The following is a 16,972-nucleotide window of genomic DNA, read 5'->3' on the forward strand; positions in this document are numbered from 1 at the left end:
CCACTAATCGACCAGAGAGCTCCTCTGCTCTACCCTCGCCTTAGCTCACATCCCTGCATTCGTTGCAGGTGCTGTGGAGGTCGCTCCTTTTCCTAACTCGCTGCAATATCATGGCATGACTTCCCCCTCCACCTTCGCACTGACGCATCCCTGAAGGCCCGCACAGTCACCCACCACCTGATGATCTCCAAGGGTGAGACACCGCGTTCTACAAGAACATCGGATTGATTGCCACATTTTCGAGTGAGACACCATTTTATTAGAAATGGATGGTGCTTTCTGTTTTACCGTCTACTCTGTTCCTGCTCATCCCCCTCCCAATCAGAGACCCGCTGCAAAACCTTCTCTCCTCACAGTCTCTGTGGGCATAGCAAGACTGACATCAGCTGCATCACTGGTTAGAAAGCGTTTATTGTGAATGAAACTTTCTTCATGTACCTATGTATCATTTTGAAGGACTTCTGCAGGAGCGTCTGATGTAGGCCTGCTGAAGACATGATTTGTATGAGTGTTTGTTGAGAAATGTTACACATCAAGAATACGCTTGCTGAGAGGGCAAGTGGAGATTTACCTTACCTCAAGAAGTAGGTTTGTATTAAGAATAATGCTTGCGAAGCTGTTGATCCGGATTTGCCGAAAGAGAGGGAACTATGATCGTGGCATGCTGAATATGTGGTATGCTAAGTGTTCTGCATAAAATGTGTAGAAACCCGCCTGCTTTCGAAGGATCGGGGGAGCCTCTTGATTTCCTCCTGAAATTCTGTCCGATTTTTTTTTAGCTTTTTCTTACACAGAAAGCTGTCAGAACTCTTTGAGTATGGCATTTAACTTGGGGATTTAGCTTTTTATTGCAAATGTTTTATACTGATATTGCATTCTGTATCTGGAGTCTTCATGACATTGAAAATTCTTTCTGTAATGCCTTATCAGATTTTCTTTTTGTAATAAATCTTTAAAATGTACTCCTGATCTAGAACTCAATCATTGAGTGGTCCCGGAGACCATTTAATCGTATTTGATTTATACTCTGCTAATGTGATGGGGACAATGTGAAGAGAGTGGTACCCCCTTGCCGCTAGATCCACTGGAGTGGAGGCGTCGAGCTGCCAAGGTAAAATATGGGGTGTCTGAAATATAGGAGTTCACTTAAATATTGGGGTTCAGCGCCCATACAAGCATTGTAGCTTTCAAGATCAAAGCACATATGCAACCTAAAAACTATTAAAGAACAAACATCTGGAGATTACTCCTCCGTGCTAATCAGCTGCTGTCTATCTCTGCCTCTGAATCTTGTCAACTCCATTAACCAGAGTTCCTGACAGGCCCTGTGGCCAGAGGCTGGAATTGTGGGGGCTATTCCTATTTGCCTTACCCTTTGCTACTCCTCATGGCATGCCCTAGAGGCAATATGGGTGGTTCACTTACATTGAAGTCTGAAAAATGGCGACTGTGCATTCCAGCAGAAGATGATGTTCAATGCTTAAAGATAGTGTGCCTCTAGAAATAGGGTATGTTTCCTAAAGAGACCTGTCTTTCTGCAAAACACCGCTTTAACATAGACAGTTGTGTTACATGGTCTTCAAGTCCAGTTCTAATTGTAAAAGATTACTTCAGTGAAACAATGCCATCATCCAGTCCCTGCTAGGTGACATTTTCTGCATAGGGATGCTAGAGGAACACTGGTCACTGTAAATGTGACTTTGAGTTGCTGTCTGATGAGTATTCCCCACCTTCACTAATCTGCCCACCACCCCTAACGTTTTTTTAATTAGAAAAATTATTATTATTATTATGCGTTCTTATATAGCGCTCGATTACCCGTAGGCATCTCGGCGCTTGCCTTGGGAACCCGTCCTGGCTTTTTCCCTGTGAGATACCCGTACTGGGCATCCCCAAGGTGAAAGCCAGGCATCCCGCCGCAGGGGGGCCGTAGTGGAGATTAAGCAGCTAATGCCCAGAGCTGCAGAGTGTGAACCCGTGATTCGAGTAGGCACCGAAACGAGAATTATCGAGTCCGTGGATATTTGGGCTCAAGACCCTGCCGCGTCGGGAATTGAACCCTGGTCCCGGGTCTGACCTCTGCTTCAGGGTCTGCCTCTGCTTCAGGGTCTGCCTCTTCTAACCAGTGAGCCACACTTCTCCACACAGGAAAATGGTAAATCTGTCACAAAGCCAACAATCTGTCCTATCCCGCATTTGAATCCACAATGTAACTGGTCCTTACCAATACAAGCACTTCTGAGGCACATGGAATACTCCACCATGACTGTAATTCAAAGGTCAATTGAAGTGAAGTGTTCAGTCTGGTTAGGTCTCAATGAACATGTTCCTGGTGGATAGCCAGACCTAGAGCACTCAGTCGATAATCGGGATGCTACTTATTGATTGCGAGCATTATTTGCTTCTTGCACATTTTTTCTCTGAAGCGTTCATGTCATTTTTGATGTTGTGATGAGCTTTGATAGATAAATCGTCAGAATCAATAGAATGCGCAAAATGTAGACGTCTAGGATAATGACCACAGGTACAGCAAAATATAGAAACATGTAGGAAAACTGGTGTTATGTTGGTTCATGCAAACTCTTCAACCCACAATATTTCAACCAAAGACGCTATGTCAGAAATGCCAGCTTTGAAAGGAGGCTCCAGTGACTGATTTTATTTTTCAGATTCACGTTTAGGTTGTCGGTGGTCGCTGAAGAATTCATTGACTAAGACAGTAGGATTCTCACAGTACAATTTCCAAAGGTGTGACCTTATTTGAAGCCCTGTCTGAATTCAAAATCACTGATAAGCCATGAAAAGAAAAAAACAATTTAGAACAGAGCTGTGTCATCCGATCTAACGGCACGACCTGTTTGGTGCTAGCTGAATTTAGTTGCTGAAAAAAGAAGTTTACACACAGACTGCTTTATGAGCCAACTGTGAGACAAACTGAATCCGCACCAGTAGAGGCATCCTTTGGAGAGAGTGCAACATGCGAGATTGAGCAAATGAAATGGGACCCAGTCAAGAGTATTGTAGCCACACTCTGGAACAGCTAGACTCAGTCAGGTCTTGCCTGCTAAATATGAATGCTGTTTCTGCAGATTGTACAAAGGTATTGATGAAGGAAACCGGAAGTTGGTAGTCAAGAAATGGTAGGATGAAACACATGACCCTTACTTAAATGGTGGAAAGAACAACTGGATACAGAGGAAGCCTGAGAGCACATGGCAGGCCTAGATTGCATGCTGATTTATCGGATAGTTAAAGGCATGTAGTTTTACAGTGAGTTTTCTTCTGTTGTGATTAGTCTGCTACTATGAGTAGGTGATTACATTTAAATTATAAGCTCTTGGTTTCTCTATCTCAGGCTTTAAAGTTCACGAAGAGTCTGCAATCAGAGGGTTTCTTGTAACAAGTTCATTAAAATCTTATAACGAATAGTGTTCTGAATCAACAGTATAATGGTTACCATTTAATAGGTCGGAATAAAGATATTTTTAGTTTCAACATTCGGGTATGCTGATGGCTGACAAGTGGTATTGTCAGAGTGCAAATCTATCCTACAATCCAGCTCATGGGGGTACGCCAACGGCTAGGACTGGTGGCGGTGTAGTCCTGAAAGGACTTTGGTGCTCCCTGACTGGAGCCATCAATTTTCTGACATGAAGCTCAATAGTAGGTTCCAAACATTCTTATAAGAATGACAGACCAGGATGATTGTTTCAATGCTTTATATAAATGATCAATAAGCAAATGTTATAGGACATGCCATAAGTAAAACTGTGTAGCAAAGCGTACAGATCATAAGAACTGCAATTAGTTCTCTATAGTAAGTAAAATCCGGCATTGATTCGCCTTCTAAGGGGTAGAATAAGGTCTACTGTACATATAATTCTACAAGTCCTTTTATAGGACTTCTAACAAAACCATTTAAACATTCTACATGAGTACATGATTCTCATGATATGCACCGATGGGGACCAAGCATTAAGAAACTTTTACTACAGAATTTATTTGACGTTTCTCTGATAGTAGTAATATGTTGGCAAATATCCTTTTTTAGGTGCAGTGAGAGAACATCTCGAGTTGTTCCTGTGATTCTTACAATTCTTTATTTAGAACAAGAAGACAGCAGTTGTTATTACGTGATATATTATGATGTTGGAGCAAGATGGGTAACAGTGTAAACCCAACCTAGGTTAGTGTAAACTCAATTCATCATGTGTTTATTATGCAGAAAGAAAGGCAACTCCCACAACCCCCTCTGATGATTTCTAAATCATCATTCCATTTCTTTATTACAAAACATCATTAACTAACTTCGGGTTCTTCTTTCTGAACTCTACCAGATACTGAAAGGTATAGTAAAGTTCACTATGCATTTGTTACACCTTTACATTAAGCCTCTTTATTTCGTTTCTGACAGCTTCTTACACCCACAATCCATACCATTTCGTGATGAAATTCTTTGTAAAACTTAAAGGAAATAATCATATAAGCAATTCCAATCAACATAAGCAAAAGTGGGGTTAGAAGTAATTTCAGGATTTCTCTGCCTACACTACAAAGCTATTCCGCTATCTTAGTAAATCCCTTTTCCAATGGATCTGAATATGGATTGTAACCTTTCCAGGTACTTGACCCTTCCAACTCCGTTGGTTCATGCGTGATGTTCTTAATCTTAGTAGCTGTTGAGCTGCTTATCTATGCATTGAATGTACGCACAACATTCCTGAGCGTGAATGACTTTGCAAACTTTGCCTTCCTTTGCGAGGAGTAAATCCAGCACAAGGCTATTTTGCATATTCATAGCTCTCATTGCAAGCAATTCCTTCTTTTTCACAGTCAAAGCACTTGCGGTTTTAGTGGCAAGGCAATCAACTAGGGTGGTTAACTTTCTAATCTGCATTGTTCAATGCCACTACTATGGATGGTATGAGAGCTCCAAAAATATTGCTAAGTGCCTGTTTAAAGCTATGTTTACGCCTCCTGATAAATTGCTCCAGAGGGAAATCTAACTCATTAGTGTGATAAATCCTGGGGAAAACTAGAGCTGTGTAAGAACTACCTATCCAGTTTTGTGTTAGCAGGAAGTAAGCCGGCTTATCACACACATAATAAATCCCCTTTATGCTTGTGTCTATGTTTGAAAAGGTTTTTCCCTCAACTAAATAGTTGGTCTCGCATTCGCTCCATCCCAGTTTCTCAACCAACTCATTCCCCTCTGGCTGTCATATGATACATAAAGATCACTTTTTGTTGACATCAATATTTGGTCTGGGAAATGGTCCTTTTGTCTCTTTACCCCTCCCAATAATGTGCTCTGCACTTGGTTTTTTTATTCTCCTCTCATAGATTCATTAAATGAGGATTAAAATAGATTATGAATACCCTCTTATCTTAGTTAACTTTGCAAGGTATAACATGTTTTGGTTAGTGGTACTAACATTAGTTACAGGAGTAAATAATTCCATCATATACTCATGCTGATTCCTTGATTTAAATCTTTTGTAAAAGCGAAAAACATGGTTAGTAACCCACAGACACAAATTTTCGCCACTGGCAATTGGTACATTTTCTAACAGATCATCGAAGTCCAAATAAAACAGTTTGATAGAATTTGGATGATGGAAAAGATTTAGGAAAATAGAACAGGAGAAAGAGTAGGGCAAAGGTAGGTGAAAGCATTCAGCTCCCTCGGCTGCAGAAGCTGGGAGATAAGCAGAAGCTGGGAGATGAAAACAAACTCCGAAATCCTCCACTTCAATGACCTTTATCTATTCAGCCAACATTTGATAATATATATGTAACTATACACATTCTCATGCTGTGGTATGTGCAATACCTTACTCTTTTTAGGTGTGGGGAAAATCTAACTATAGGTCCTTTTTTGGAATTGATTGACACACGAGGGATATCTCTACCCAACAATTAGACATCCAACACGGAACTGAAATGGCAACTGAAGTAGAAATTTGCAGCGTTACTGCGTCATATTAACTTGAATCAGACCAATGAAATGTGAAATGCAGAAGTTAGTCCTCTAAGTAATATTCTATTGTTGCTACCCTATCTCGAAAGCTACCAGGATTTGTTTTCTGCATCGACTGGATGCCGAAAGGAACTATCGTCCTCTGACTGTTACCCTAACTTTCTGACCGTCCTTTCAATGATTGTCAGTGGTCAATGTGAATAGACTCCCTTTGCTGTATCAACTTGTCTCAGGAAGGCTCATCATCGTCAGTCAGGTAGTCATCAGTGCCGAACTTGATTTTGGCAAGGTATGTCCCGTCTGGACCGGAATACTTTCGATTGATCTTTATCTCTCTTGGGACGCTTGGTACTGATCAGGTCCTGACTCTCGCCCGCAGTGTCAATCTGGTTACCCTGATATTCTAACTCACTGTCTTCCCTAGTAGTCTCTTGTCTTTTCTTAGGCATTAACAGTCTTTTCCGGGTAGCTGTAGCTTTTAGCCCACCGTCTTCAGCTGAACCTTGACCCTTTGAGATGCTTGAGATCTCAGGCTTTAATGAGGGTGAGTCGCTCTCTGAGGTGGAGCTTACTTGCCCTAACCCAACCTTTACTGCTTGCGATATTTGCTGCCGCAGGTAGGTTTTAGCCTTCCATGAATTTTCACTGTTCAGATGGATGCACATTCTTAACCCCTTCGACTCTCATGACGAGCTCAGCTCGTCATGAGGTACGCCTCTCGTACGCTCATGACGAGCTGGGCTCGTCATGAACCGCGGGTTTTTTAAAAAGTCAGCGCACAGCGGGAAAACCCACAGCGCGCATGGTGTTAAACCAGTATTTGGTATCGCAGTGGTCGCAGGGCATTTTGACAAAGTCAATCTGGAGATGGTTATAGGGACCATCAGACTTTCCAATATGACACGTGGTCACTGTAACCCTTTAGCCCATGTTCTGTCTTTGGCAGATAACTTAGTACAGTTGGAAGGTGGACACCATTCTGCCCCTACCTCCTTGAGATGGAGCATACATGTGTTGCACCATTGCAGGCAAGAGGAAATCTGGAAGAACTGTTTTTCCCACTCTGGATACCCAAATGTTGCTGGCATCCCTCACACATCCCATTAGGCTAGCTCTAGGGCTGAATGTTGCAATTCCCTCCGCTCATTGAAAGTATGTTCGGTATTCATTAACATATTGGATATATTTTCTCATGCATTACATTGCTCATCTAAATGGAAGGTGCTGGACTCAAGAATGCAGTATCGGGCAATTTCATCTGCGTAACAGTTGCCTCTCAACAAAATCTCTCTCACAATTGTTTGCAGCACACTTCACTGCAGCAATTTCCTTTGGCATTTTTGAAGCATCCAACAACGTTTAAACATACAGCCCATTATGGATGGGGGTGCCAGCTGATGTCAAAAATCCTTGCTGTGACAATAACTGCCAGAAATTGTGCACTACTCCAAAGCAATACTGGATTTCTATGTAAATAGTGACTCATGAGCCCTCTGAAGTACAACAGGCTCTGGTAAAGGCAACCAGTTCAGCCACTTATGCAGATGTCACATGGTACAAGTAAACGCTGCTACAACTCTGCTCAATGTACATGCAGCATAGGCTGCTCTCAAAATGCTGTCAGCCTATCAGATGTTACCCATCGTCAAAAAGAGTGTGGTCAGACTCAGGAAGAGGTGCATCCAGTATGTTGGGTCTCAGTTTTGTGTACAACTCAGTAACGCTAACAGAGTTGTGGTCGAATTAGCTCTCATCGTCCCCCTCTGGAATTGGCAATAGAGAAGCAAGGTTTTGTGAGTTACATCTCTAGACTGAAACATTCGCCTGTGTTAAAATGGGTCTGTAACAGTGATTTAGGTGGCTATTTGTCAGATGTTGTGTTTAAGTACGTGTCATGAGGATCTCGATAGAGTAGGATTACCATTACAATCAAGAGGTAGTCCATCACTATTTCCTCTGTCTGTTGAATACTAAGGCATACTGCTGCAACCGCTTTGATACAGCCAGGTAACGCTACTGCCACTGGATCAAGTGTAGCTGAGAAATATCCAGTGGGGCTCTTAGACTCCCCATGGGCCTGTGTTAGTACAGACAGCACACAAAGCAGATTTATGAGCTCCTGGAAGGCTTGCACACTTTCATCATCCTTTGATACTGGGTCATTGGCATAAGTGTGCGTCGGCTGTTTCAGAGGCTTTGCCACATAGAAAAAGTTTGGGAACCATTGTCTGCAGAAGCCAGCCATGCCCAAAAACATCCTCACCTCTCTGAGAGGTCAAGAACTTCATCTTAAGGACTGTCTATACACTCTTGGTACACTCGCCTCACCCCCTTTTCTATCTGATGCCCCATCACTTGACTTCTCTCTGACAATATTGCAACCTCTCAGGTGAGACCTTATGTGCTTCTCAGCCAAATGGTTGGGTAGGACAATTGTACTTCTTGCAAGCCTCCTTAGTCATTGAGGTGATCAAAATATCATCACTGTATTATATTAATGTTGAAGTACATTGTAGAGGCAGAGTCTCTAGGTTCTTTTTCAATATCTGATTAAAGTAGGCCAACTTTCTGTATAGCCTGGTGGGGCACGACCCCACACAAGGGTTTGTCTCTTAGCACCAGAACACAGAGAAACTAGCTCTCTTCTTGTAACAGGACTGTGAAGAATGCTTCACAGAGGTTAGTGAGTGTGAACCACTCTGCCTCTAGTAGAATTTGGAACAAGATCACAGCGGGGTTCGGTACCACAGGATAGCATGGAACAACAATCTGGTTGATCTTTCGAAGGTCTTGCAAGATCTTCCTTTTATTTGCCTTCTGCAGTGGCAAGAATGGGGAGTTGCAGGGACTCCAGGTAACTTCCTTTAAAATTCTGTGTTCTATCATGCTTTCAATGACGGGATTGAACCCTGCAATAGCTTCTCAGACCTCTTTCTTAACTGTCTCTCTCTCAAATCCACCGGCAAGTCCTCTGCTGTGATGGCCGATATATATCTAGGTTCCAGGGACTGCAATTTAAACTCCGCAATGGCTGTCTCAGTTTCAATTCTGATCCCTTTGTGTGTGCAACAATTGGCACAGTTGAGTTTGCAGAGAAGATCTTGCCCTAGCACGTTTACAGGGCTAGATTCACAAACTGACGTTGCTCTCAGATGTCATTTATTTTTACCAGTATTGAGGTAGTGATTTAGGTAATGCACTGTTGGTTTGTAATGCTTACAACTTGGACTTCTTTTCCTGAGAGGGGTAGGTTAGAGACCTCAACTCTTCTAACCATTGAACACGTTGCTCCTGTGGCTATTAGGAAGCATACAGGATGTCTGTTAACTTCTCTGTCCACATATGGTACACTCTGATCGAATTCTAGGACTGTGCCAAGTACACACTCCTCCTTCAGGCACCACCATTGGTCCTGATTGAGCTCCATGGAGTGCTCGAACATCATGGGGACTGAACCCTCTTGTGGCATCTTCTGGTTCTGGGGTACTGTGTGGCTTGGTTGGAGATTAGATGGGTGAGACCTCCCTGGGTTTGTGTTGAGTTGAAGGAATTTGGCAATATCCCAGATTTGGGAACCTTTGGGGTAGACCTAAGGGGTCTAGGTACTCGGAGAAGCTCTCCCTTGCCTGCAGGACTCACCCCTTAAATCTCCACTACAAATCAGTCTGGATTGTAATGGCACTGCCGCTTCCAATGCCCTACTCGGTTACAAATGTAACATTGGGTCACTTTCTTGAGGGTGCTTATATTTGTCCCCGCCACATTACCTCATCCTCTCCACAGTCCTGCAACATTCCCACTATAGCTCAAGGAAACTCCATGCATTGCTGTCCCAAAATAGGGGTGAAGCTTAGGTGTCTGGCATGGACCTTTAAGTTCCTTAGCCCCTCCATTCTGTGCTAACTGGGTTTATGCCATCATGAACACTTCCTTAAGTCACTTTAATTTGGCTTGCAGCATGTCACTGCAATATTTCGCACAGTGGAAGATCTCATCAACAGGGTTGCTCTATCAATTAAGGACTCCTTGTGTGATTTGATTGCTGAGCTCTAGACTTAGACTATGCAAAAAGATGCAAGAATCCCTCCCATGTTATCTCTCAGTGGATCATTTAACCAGCTGTGCTCCCTAGACACCAGCATCAACCTTTCAAAGTAAGCGTGTAGTGACTCTTTTGAGTGGTTCTGAAAATCTTGGGGAAATTCATTTCTTTTTGGGGGACCTTTATCTTTAGGTGCTTTATGCCCATGTCGTTTTTTTATTTTTTTTGTTGTTGAAATTTTTTATTGAATTTTACAATGAAAATACATCAAGAGAATAATGATAAGGAGGCAGTAATAGATTGTGAATAAATAAATGAGAAGTTCAATAAAAAATAAAGAGTAACGATAAATACATGACATTTGTTGATGAATAAAAGCGTATAAATATGGAGCATATAAATAGACATGTTGTGAATAAATAGTTAAATAATTAAACCGATTAAATAGAGAAATAGTGAAAAAGCAGAGAAGAAGAAGATACAAGTAAGAGGAGGGGAGGAGAATGCAAGAAGGGTAATTAATAGATATGTAAATGGCATAAATAAGAAATTAAAACACCTTATATTATTAATTGATTAAATATATCAAATATAAATATGAGTTAGTGATCATCGTAATAATGATAGAGAAAGGTGCTATCGTAGGAAAAAACTCACCTTGCATAAAGTATAGACAAAGTAGATTTGAGAGAGAATAGTAAAATAGTGAAAGTAAGAAAAAAGGGGAAAAGAATAAAATATAAAGGATAATATGGAGAGTTTTTGGTTTTAACAATGGGTAAAGGGGTATTCGTCCCTGCCACCCGAGGTGGTTCCTGAGTTGGCCAATCAACTGCCTTTTTGCAATAAGATCACAAGCCTTTTGCGACTGGTACCTCAAATAATACATTCAGATCTTCCCACAAAATATTATAGATGGTCACAATCTGTTCCATCTGGGTATACCACTTGTTGGATTTCTCCTAAGTTTTGGAAGAGGGTTCATGAAATGAAAGAGGTCTGATCACGACCATAAAACATTAACTCCCTCAATGGATACTCCTTTACCATTCCTCTCATGGCTCCTTCCTCACATACCCTCATTCTCTATCACCTTAACCTTCCTTCTTTGACCACATGGCTCTAAACTTCACAGTGTCATTCCATTGCCTAATATTATCAATCAATTCTCTTACAAGTGTTCTCAACCCCCTTAAATTTAAGATCCTTAGCTTTTTCTCACCCATTGCCATTCTGGTGTTTTGGCAAAAATTATTTTGTCGGGTCATATCAATTCCACACTCCTCTACCACCTTTTCCATCCTGGCAAGTGCCTCTCTTGCTACTTTTGCTGCCTCTTTACTCAGATAAAGCAATTAATTCTCCCCGTAATACCCTACATAATCCATTCCCACATGTCCCTTGACAATTTTCTCAAATTCAGTTTTCAGCTGGGCTAGGTTGATTTGATGTTTGTCCTGCACTTGGCGAGTTACCGGGTAGGATGGTGCAAGTGGTTTGACCTCCTATCCCACCATTGGCTAAGTTTCCTCCTTGTAGGGGTACTAATGAAGTCCCTTCAGGCCTCTGTGCTGAGTCCTAGGTATACCTGAGATAGGTTGACTCTGGATGGTACCAAAAAGTACTTCGACCAGGGAAGGGATTGCAACACTCAATTAAGTGTACAAGTGTGGGGACCTGGGCAGAGGATGGGACAACAGTCTCTGTATAACTTTGCACTGGCTACCTCAGTTACTGCCAGGGCTGTGGCGCTCGGGTCAGCGGCCGTAGGGTTGTATGGGGGTGGTCTTACACAGAGGAGTTAGTCTATAAAGGTGTCTTCCTCCTCACCGTCCGGGTCTATTTTTTTCTTGGTTTCTCGTCTTCCTTTTTCGAACGTTCTTTCAAGGGATAGGCTCCTACGGTCTCAACGACTTCCTCTATCCACTTTCTCTCACTCTCCTCGTCCTGCACGCTTTTCCATGAATGGGTCCTATTGTGGTCTTTTAATTCAAATGTCTTCCTTTTCACTTGCCATTTGCTCTCAAAGGTTTAAGGCGTCAAACTGTGTGGGTCTAGGCTGTGGTTTTTAATTGAATATTGTCCTCCTCAAATTTTTGACTCAAAGGATGCAAAATGTACAGCTCAATGAGAATAAAAGTTCACCTTCTTGTGCCATTTGCTAAGCCACATGCATGTGTGTAGCCCTTTATTTTCTGCCATTTCCCTAGCTGGTGTGCTGTCAGGAGGACATTTTTACATTCTTCTCTTCCTTTGACAAGTGATTCCCCATTTTGAATTCTCAATCACACTTCCTTTCAATCTCTCGCTTCTTTCACACCAAGTTTGCAATCTGTCTACCAATACCAGCGTGTCCCTGTCAAAGATCACCCTGTTGCAGCGTGCCTATGGCATCTACCAGCCAATACATGCGTGGCATCTTGGTGACGCAATGCTCCAATACAACCAGGCCGTCCAGAGAAGATTTACAATTTTCCTTCTATTTGCCTGCTTTGACTACACAATCAGTTTCTATAGCAGTAAGAATGCCACCTACTTTCATATGGCAGTGAGCCCTCAACCCACACAAGCTACTTTACTCAGTACATCCACTCATACCACGAGCTTGGTTAATACATTTGTACGAGAAGGTTATACCACTATCTTGATGGAACTAATAGTGCCTCACAGCACACCTTGCATGCAAGTTACCTCTCAACACTATACCATCCTTATAACAATCCGACATTCGTGCCTTTCAAAAGTGTAACGATATCATCAAAATCACGATAACGGTTGTCCTTGCAACTCCAACAATCAAAGCAAAGTAATAGGTACTCTCAAAACCAGTCCACTGCTTCCCATAACAATGCACCTACTACGATTACTGACATGCACCGTTCCACAACTACTTTGCCCGTATTTTGCATGCAATCACTGTTGATACTCACATTGTTGTTTCTTCTCCAACCACCTCATCTCTTTGGCACGTGGATCAGGTTGGAACTAGGCCAATTTTCATCTACGGGAAAACCGTCTGGACCATGAAGGTGCTGTACCTGGTTCTACATCCAATTAGTTCATCAATTTTGGGTTGGCTCCAGTCAGGACCATCGCCTCTGCTACCAGATCTGTTGGCGTGTAAACCTATCCTAGAAACCAACTCACGAGGGCACACCAACGGCTAGGACTGGGAGCGGTGTAGTTCTGATAGGACTTTGGTGCTTCTTGACTAGAGCATTCACTTTTATGAGATTAAGCTCAGTTGCAGGCTAGAAAAGTTCTTGTAAGAATGACAGACAAGGATGATTGTTTCAATGGTTCATATAAATGATCAATAGGCAACTGGTATAGGACATGCCATAAGTAAAACTTATTAGCAAAGCATACAGATCATATGTAGAGAGAACTAGCTACAGTTCTAATTAAAATCTGGCATAGATTCGCCTTCTAAGGGTGGGGAATAAGGTCTCCTGTACATAGAAATCCATACAGCTTTTTATAGGACTTTGAACAAAGCCATTCAAACATTCTACCCAAGTACAAGATTCTCAAAATATGCACCAATAGCACATCCATATGCAGTCAACAACACTCAGAAAAATGGCCACATCAAACATCTGGCTCTTAGCCCAGCTGCTGCCATGCCAGAGTGTTAAATTGGGTAAATATTATTGCTCGATCCATCGGCATATAGAACAAAAACATCGCTTTGTAAACTTGTTCACCCCAATACATTTTAGTAACAGCAGCTTTAACCACATCTCTCTTAACAAATAATTTCATAGAACCAGAATGTGAACAAAGGTCAAGTACCACGACCACATTATCATGGATACATGGACTCCTATTCAGGGCCCAAAGATGGTTAGCCACAGGCAGGTGGCCAAATCACAGCTGTATATGTAACCTGCTTGCATAAAAGGAATGTATATCCAGGTGCCCTCACTATAGCAGCCCCTCCTGGCATACGGGGTCTACGATTTCAACATTCATGTGCTCCATGATCGTAGGCCAAAATCAGTTCACCGTTATACCCCTCTGGCATACGGGGTCACCGCGGCACAGCAGTACAGGCCTGGTGCTTCCCGCACAGTTCTTATACATGGCTCAAAACAAAGAGGCCCTCTCCTGGGATACGGGGGTTGCAGAGCTGATACTCTATAGGGGCAAAAACCCTATCGGTGCACAGCCCACACCACACACAGGGAATCCTCTTGCAGGGCTCCCCACTGGACCTCTCTCCCTCCAACGCTCTCTCCTCCCTCACAGGGCACACTGGCCTTGACAAGCAGGCAGGCGATGGTGCTCCATCACCCAACAGGGAGACTTGCAGGCCTTTGCCCCAGTCCCAGGCAGAAGTCTTGCAGAGCTCCCCATCTCATACAGCTGCTTGGTAGATGACAATGTTTGGGGTCTCCCACTCCCACCCCCCTTCTTGCAGTCGCTTTCCAGAAAACAAATGTGATTTAGGGTCTGAGTTTTTGAAGTATTTTGGAGTTTTCCTTTTTTTATTTTTTAGGTCGAGCCTAGCGCAGCGCGCATGCGGTGCTCTATGGGAGGCTTCTTGTGAGCACTCCAATCTTCCCCGAAACTTCTCAGTGTGGGTGTGACTCCGACCCCACATTTGATTGGCCTTTGCGTGTGGCTTTCAATAATGAAAGCAGGCAAATGGCAAAAGGCGAATGCATGTCCCACCTCTTCTTCAAATGTTCACTTCCACGGCGTTTTGGTCTCGGGAGCTAGCAGCGGTGCGCAGGGTGCAGCTGCATTCCTCGTCGCTTCCTGGATCAGGTTATTAATTAAACACAGCGCGGTCAATTTCGCTGCTGCGCTTGTTTAATTTTCTGTTGCTTTGATCCCACCCCCTACCCGTTGTACATGTTCACAATGCTCCCGCCCCCCTCCCATTGTCAGAGCCCTGCTTCTTGCTCCGTGAATGCGTTCATTGCGGGCTGGAGTGATCGGTGTGTGGCTGACAGCCCGCTGGCCTTGCGGTGGGTGACGGCTCATGGAGGCCTTGCGCAGCCCCTTTACTTGCTGCGGCGCTGACGGCGTCTGAGGCCTGTCATGGAAGGCTAGATAATGAGACGCGCCTCGCTGCCATCAGAAGAGGCTGCTGCAGTGCGTTACAGGGCGAATTGAATTAGCTCCCGGGTTGCATGTAGTCTGCGATGGAGGAGATGAGGTCTGCATAAACCGGTGTACAGTGCACCGAGTGTGAATGAGGAGTGTATGTTTTTCTTGACAGTGCAGAGAAGGGGGGCTGGGAGGGGCGGACGACCGAAGGGAGGTCCCCCCGGGCAGTTTGGGAGAGGGGGTAGGGGGGAGGGGGCTGGGAGGACAAGCAGCTTTGTTTTGGTCTTCTTTCATCTAGCCCAATAGTAGCCCAATGTATAAATACGTTGGGCTGATGGTTCCCAGTCACCATTTTGTCCTTGGTGACCTGGTGGCTGGGAGCGTTAGGGAATTTTTGTGGGAGATTTAGCTTGGTTTTTGCATATTTTCGGACTCTGTTGCAAGAATTTAGGGGGCTTGAAACCATTTGGCTCTTGAGCGCCGCAGGTCGCATGGACCTGTTTATTGGTGACACAGCTGGGCCGTTGCGCCCAGCGCGGCTGGCCTTGGTGGGCGTAGCAGCAGCAGCAGCTGCCTGCATGTTGCCCAAGCGTAGGAGAATGACCCCCGTATTGGAGCGGGGCTGCCCGCATTCCAGGAGGGCAGCCCCGGTGAGGCATTTGCAGTCCGGTATGGAGATCGGTTTAGGGCAGGTAAGCGAAGGGCTGCAGAAAGGTGGAAGGTGTGCGGCGGGGGGCAGCGCTGTCGAGTTGCTCACAGGAGAGCTTAGTGTTGTTGTGGTCATAGGGCAGCGGGCTTCATCCGCTCCCGCACAGAAGGGAAAGCGTGGGGGCGGGGCGGCAGGAGGCGCTCTGATTTGCTCGCTGCTACTTCGGATTTGCTTGGGACAGCAGTGGGTGAGCGGGAGGGGGGGTGCCTTTCGGGCAAGCGGCGCGTTCCCCAGGCCGAGTGTGACATTTGAGGGGGGCACAAGCAGCATATCGCCCCTTCTCTTACGGTGAGGAACCCTATCTTGGAGGTTGTAGAAGGGGAGGGGGAGCAGCGAGGGCACTCGGCTCAACTTACTTTTATGGGCCTGCAATCAGAGGCTGCTAGGGTAGGGAGTGGAGAAGGGGAGTGGGCCAGAGGTGAGGCCTCCGTTAATGGTATGTTCCACCTCATCTGAGCGCAGTGTGGGAGAAATGGATGTGGGGTTACAAGTGGGGGGGTGGGAGGGATACAATTAGCCCTCCCCTTTTTTCCCCCTATTTTCCTGTTGGAGGGTAGGTTTGGTTCAGTGGGTGGCAGTTCTGTGGGGGAAGGGGAATGGGCACAAGTTGGGGGATGGGAGGTGTGGCAACCCCTTGGGGTGTCAGAGATGCAGGTCACTGAGTCAGGAAAGAGCAATAGGAGGCCTTTTTGGTATTATGAGGCAGACCCGGCGGTAGGGGACCAAGCTTGGGAGGGTTTGGATGTCTTTCCGCCGTGGTTGGAGGGAGTGCGGGGCAGTAGAGTTGGGGGTCGCAGGGAACTTCTTACCCCCCTCAGAGGGAGCACGCTATAAGGGGTGCAGGAAAGATATGGGGAGGGGGGAAGTTAGGGTCCCTGGGGGTCATTGGGGGGAAAGGGAAGGGTTGCCAAGTTTTAGCCCCTTCTGCGCCAGGGGTGCAGGTGACCCCTCACCCCCCCGCCACCCCCCGGGTAAGTAAAGTGAGTTCTCGGTCCGCAGGGCAGGGTGGTGCTGGGTTTTCGGAGGATATTTTTGGGTCAGGAAGGACTGTTGGACAGTTAGTTTTTGGGAGCTCCCAACACACCAGTCCGAAAAATGTTTTCTTCACAGGGTAGGGAGCGTCGTGGGATTGGAGACTCGGTAGGGCGAGGTGCATCCCAACTGCGCCGAGGAGAAGGGAGGG

This window comes from Lissotriton helveticus, chromosome 2_1 (genome assembly GCF_964261635.1).
Source record: "Lissotriton helveticus chromosome 2_1, aLisHel1.1, whole genome shotgun sequence".
Taxonomy (NCBI): Eukaryota; Metazoa; Chordata; class Amphibia; order Caudata; family Salamandridae; genus Lissotriton; species Lissotriton helveticus.